Below are 6,177 nucleotides of genomic sequence, written 5' to 3'. Positions count from 1 at the left end.
GTTACCCCAAGATAGTTTATATTATTTGAAGCTATTGTGAAAGATAGCATATCCCTGATTTCTTTCTCAGTCCATTTGTCATTTATATATACCAGGGCTACTGATTTTGTAAGATAATTTTGTATCCAGCTATTTTGCTGAAAGTGTTTATCAGCTATAGAAGTTTTTTTTTTGAGTCACTTATGTATACTATGACACCATCTACAGATAAAGATGCCTTGGCTTCTTTCTACCCTTCCATCATACCCTTTCTACCCATTTATATCATCTTCATCTTTTGTTGTCTTGTTGCTCTAGCTAAGCCTTAAAGTAGTATATTGAAGAGGTATGGAGAGAGTGAATGTTGCCTTCTTTGTTTTTTATTTTAATGGAATTGCTTTGAGTCCCTCTCCATTAAAGTTGACATTGGCTATGGGCTTGATGTAAACTGCCTTTATTATGTCAAGATATTTCTCTTGTATCCCCAGTCTCTCCAGGACTTTTATCATGAAGGGGTGTTGGATTTTGTCAAAAACCTTATTCTGTATCTAATGAGATGATGATGTAGTCTTTCTTTTTCTTTCAGTTTGTTTATATGTGGATTACACTTAACAGTTTACATATGTTGAACCACCTGTGCATCTCTAGGATGAAGCCTACTTGATCACGGTGGATGATTTTTAATGTGTTCTTGGATTCAGTTTACTGAGAATTTTTGCATTTATGTTCAGAGGGGAAATTGGTCTGTAATTCTATTTCTTTGTTGGGTCTTTATGTGATATGAGGATCCTCTCCCCTATTACTCTTTAAGGACCAAACCATATACAAGATTTAAAATATATATATATTTCATCAGATCCCATTATGTAGAGGTATTCTCTTCTCTGAGCTGTTGCCTTAGCATATCTCCAGTACTGAAATAACTACTACCACTGAATAAATGGTTATTACATGGCAGGCTCTGTGCCATGCATTTTTAATGTGTTACCTTACTGACTTTCACACAGCAACCATGTCTAGCTGACACATGGTCATGATTTCCATTTGCTGATGAAGACATTACATTTTACTGTGGTTATAAAATGCCCACTCTCACCCAGGCGAGACGTGAGGAGTGGTGTCTACAAACATCACCCTCAAACAGGCTACCATGTCATAGCTCTCAAGACATTTACCAGCTTAAAACTGTGCCCTCCATCAGTCTGTGCTGCCCAAGAATTCCATCTGTGCTCTGTGTGCCTTTAGAAGAAGAATCTGTCTTCTTCTATCGTTACCATTTTAGTCTCAGTTCTGAATATAGGACCTAGCACATGATACCTGTCGAGTTCATGATTCTGTGGAGAACCACGTAAAAGGATTTCTCTATAAACGTTTTGGTTTCTTCACTAGATGTGTTAGACAACTTTCTATCACTATGATAAAATCAACTTAAAAGAAGAATGATTTATTTGACTCACAACCATCTGTTTCTTGACTCAAATGTTATTCCTCTTCTGGCTAGCATAGGCACCAGGCACTCATGTTGTACACAGATGTATATGCAAACGATACAACCAAATATGTGAAATTTAAAAACATTTTAGTGCTCTTGATTTTTTAAAATTAAAAAAAAAAAAAAAGATTTGGTAGAAAACTTCAATCAAGTTGGATAGTCATAGACTCAACCGTAAATCAGCAACTGGTCCCGCTGATTTAAATACTTTTTCTTATTGGGAAATGGCTCCCTTTGACTGTGGACCTTCCTCTCCTACAGATCAGATGGGGTTACAGGAGTGGAGCATACTAGCCTTGTGTTCTGAACGCATGAGAGAACTTCCTGAAGAAAGGAATACACAAGAGGACCGTTGCATAATCTCTCGCTCATTCTAGATTCTGAGCGACTTTGTCCCCCTCGGTTGGTTCTGTCTCCCCCATATTTCTCCTACTTCTGATGTTAAATCTTGAGGAAACAAGCCAAAAAAAAAATCAAGATCAAACCATGGAATTTTTCTCAGTAATGCCAGAGGATTACCTCCTAACAAAACCTACAAGAGGAGGAGCCATCTCTCAGAAACTCTGCTAAGCCCAGCAGCCACACAGCGAGCGCAGGGTTCAATTCTCAGAATCCACTATCTGTTTCATCAGCCTTGGCAGGATGGTATATTAAGAGAAGCCCTAATCAATGATATTCATTTTTTCTGAGAAGCTGAAAACTTTTCTGGTTGGACAACCACATTTTCTCTGCCCAACCCACTATGAGATATTATTTTTTTTATTTGATAAGCCTGGGTAAATTTATCCATTGTAGAGAAAGACTGCCTCCTTCCCTCCCTCCCTTCCTTTCATCCTTCCTCTCTCTCTCTTTTTTTGTTTTCTTTCATGGTAGGTCTTGATGTGGATAGGCTAGCCTCGATCTTGCTACGCAGGTGCAGATAACCTTGAATTCTTGATCCCCTTGCCTCTACCCCTTGAAAGCTGGGATTGCTGTGCCCCTTCAAAGCATTTGTGAACCCCAAAAGACCACCCACCAAGGAGCCGATTCCGATGATACAGTCGCACTAGGGTCTTTTTACTCACGCTCGAGCTTGGGCTCAGCATGGACCTTGATGCAGCAGGACGGAAAGGTGAAGCCCAGAGCTCAGTTTCAAGCAAGCATTTATAGAGGCAAACAAGCAAGGGGGACTCTAGCCTGGCACACATCTGATGGGGGGGGGCTGTTATGAAATTTTGTTGTCCTTTAAAATAATTGGCTAATGCTGGGATGCCGAACCATAAACTTAACTTCTGCTTTTTTCCTGATTGGTGGTTGTTAGGAAGTAAAGGGCCAGGGGCAGACTTGTTAGAGAGTAACCTGGAAACTAGTGCTAGGCACACTAGTTGGGAGACTGGTGCAAGGTGCTGGTTCGTTGGTTAGCTCATGTTAGGTCAGGCTCTCTTAGACGGAGTCTGTACCCAAGATCTGGTCACAGCATTAGAGGTGTATATGATAGCATTCAGCTCAGAAAGGACACATTTATTTTTCTGAGACAGTTTCTCTGTTCAACAGAGCCCTGGCTATCCTGGAACTCATATTGTAGATCAGGCTGGCCTCCTACTCACAGAGATCTGCCTGCCTCTGCCTCCTGAGTGCTGCTATTAAAGGTGTTGGCCATCACACCTGGCTGAAAGGACACACTTGTAATGAACTGTCTCATCTATCTGTCATTTGCTGGAAGTAACCTCTGTTGTCACGATCTCCGTCTCCCCATGCTGTCGACGGGCCTACCTGTTTTATATAGAATATTTTCTGCTCATGTTTGGAACCTTGTCACACCCTCCTATGTATCAAGTAGTTGCTATGTGCCAGGTGCGTGTTAAGTGCTGGCAAAACAGGGGGGAAATGCACATACACTACTTGATGTTATCACAGTGGCACTTCAGTTGAGGTGAGGCTAACAGACAAGACGCAATGAAATGAATGGGCAGCATAATGTTCCATGGTGATACGGATCACAAAAAACGGTAATGAAAGCAGGCAAACCATGCCAGAGACAAGGTGAAGGGGATGCCCTTGTAAGCAGAAAAGTCACCCAGACAGGTGCATGGTAGAAATGAATGATGTTACTGATTGCTGAGCTGAGGGTAGTAGGAGCTGATCTGGGTTTATGAGAAAGACATACATCCAAGAGTTCTGTTTTTCATATTGACACTTGGCATTCTGGACAGGGATGTAACTCTGGACAGAATGCTCACTTCGCAGGCACAAAACCCTGGATTCCATCTCCAGTGCTCCATAAAACTAGGCATGGAAGCACGATGATCCTGTAATCACAGCAACCTGGAGATAGAAACAGGAGGGTCGAAAGTCTTTGAGAGAGACCTGAGTAAAAGCTGACCGAGGATTACGAAGGCAGTGTTGAGCCAGTCTCATCCTCCACTGCATAATGAGTTCAAGGCCAGCCTGAGGTACGTGAGACCCCTCTTAAAAACAAAATGGAGATACTGTATATATGTTGGATAAACACTCATTGGAGACATTGTTCTCTGACATAGAACAGAGACTTCTTCTCCGAGGGAAGAACACCTCCAAGCCAGAGGTCACTGTAACAAATGTTGCAAGAATAGGCCTGTCGGGTAGAGAAGCCAGGCACCTGTGTAAGAGATGCAGGTTGGGACTTCACAAAGGACTAAATTGTCTCAAGTCTTACAGGCAGGTCAAGAGTCTGGGTTTTCTTTTGTGTTGGGAAGTTGCAGGTAGATGAGAGCTGAGGAAGAATACAGTCAGGCTATTCCAGCTGCCTGACTACAGCAAGGGCCACGGACAATCTGACACAGCTGAGGAAGAATACAGTCAGGCTATTCCAGCTGCCTGACTACAGCAAGGGCCACAGACAATCTGACACAGCTGGGAGATGCTGAGTTGTAGCCACTTGTGGCTCTGTTTGAACAGTACAAACAGCAAGGGCTGGGGGTGTAGCTCAGTGATAAAGTGCTTCCCTAGCATCTTTGAGGCCCAGGTTCTTAACCCAGCAATTTGTGCACACACAAACGCATACACACACACACACACACACACACACACACACACACACACACACACACTACATTCCACAGTTACTTGTTTCACTGATCAAATGGGGTGTGTGAATAAGGAAAATAGAATAATCAATTCTGACTCAGTTTTTTTTTTTCTTCTTTGCCTGACTCCCCAGTGAAAGATGCTGCTGGGGCTGGGGAGATGGCATGTGGTTAAGAGAGCTTCCTGCTCCTCCATAGAACCCAAGTTCAGTTTTCAGCACTCATGTAGGGAAGCTCACAACTGCCTGTAACTCAAGCTCCATGGAGATCTGACACCACTGGTCTCCATGGGCACTGACACTCAGCTGCGCATCCAACATGCATACACACTCATACACTTAATTAAAATACTTTTTTGCATTTTCATGTGTATGGGTATTTTTCCTGCATGTACATCTGTATACCACATGTCTTCAGAGGCCAGAAGAGGGTGTTGGATTCCCTGGAACTCAAGGTACGGAAGGTTGGGAGCTACCAAGTGGGTGTTGAGAATCAAACCTGTGACCTCTGGAAGAACAGCCAGTGTTCTTAAGTGCTGAGCCATCTCCTCAGCCCGTGGTGATTTTTTTCTTTTTTTTCTTTTTTTGATGCTGCTGTTTCCTGAGTAGGAGCTGAGTAGAAGCTGGTCTATGGTTATGAGGGGGCTATAGAACCAGGATTTCTGTTTGGGAATCTGAATGAAGATGCTGTATGTATTGACTAACTACCTCAGAGGCGACATTGTGCCTATAGTGGAACAGAGAATATATAAACAGGAAGAGGAAGGAGTTCAAGGACTAGCCAGGTTTTTAAAAATAGAGTGTATATCCAGGTGGGTTTGGCTCACACCTTTAATCCCAGTGCTCGGGGGAAACAGCAGAATGTGGATCTCTGAGTTCAAGGCCAGCCTGGTCTATAGAGCAAGTTCCAGAACAGTCAAAGCTACACAGAGAAACCCTGTCTCAGAGGGGAAAAAAGGGTGTATTTTTCAGAGCAGATTTTGATGAACAGCAAATTTGAGCAGATGGTACAGATTTCATATCTATCAGATAGATAGATAGATAGATAGATAGATAGACAGACAGACAGACAGACATAGACATGTCCATCATATATATCACATTCACAGTCTTCCCCATTAGAGTGGGATACCTTCTGCAATTGATGACCCCACACTACCTCATCATTATGTTTCTGTGTTTGATCTTCTTGAAGTTGAAACCATTGGCAGGCAAGGTGTATGGCAAAGAGTGAGCTTTGCTCTATGTTATTGAGTATACCAGGGCATAAAGTGTGTCACATGCTAAGTTTTTTTCAGTTGTGGGTAATTCTTAGAATCTTCTGGGTAACCTTAGTTTCTTTTTATGCTAATCTCTGTACATGGAGTTTCAGACTCAGTCTACATGGTCCAGGGCTGAGGTGTCATCAAGTTCTCAAGTACTTATAGATAATTTTAAAATGTAGTCTCCATTGAATGTATGGCTTAAGTCTTACTTAGCAACTGATATTCGAGATGAAGAAATGAGAGTAGAGAAATGGCTATGTTCGTAAAGTTCTCACCGTGCAGGCATGAGGACCTGAGTTGGGTCACCAGAACTCACGTGACCAGCCAGCCTAACCTCCTTGTTGAGCTTCAGATCAGAGACTCTGTATTAAAGATCAAGGTGGGCCAGGCGTGGTGGC

The sequence above is a fragment of the Mus pahari genome, chromosome 16 (assembly GCF_900095145.1).
Source record: "Mus pahari chromosome 16, PAHARI_EIJ_v1.1, whole genome shotgun sequence".
NCBI classification, from domain to species: Eukaryota; Metazoa; Chordata; class Mammalia; order Rodentia; family Muridae; genus Mus; species Mus pahari.
Note: the sequence above shows the minus strand (reverse complement) of the source record.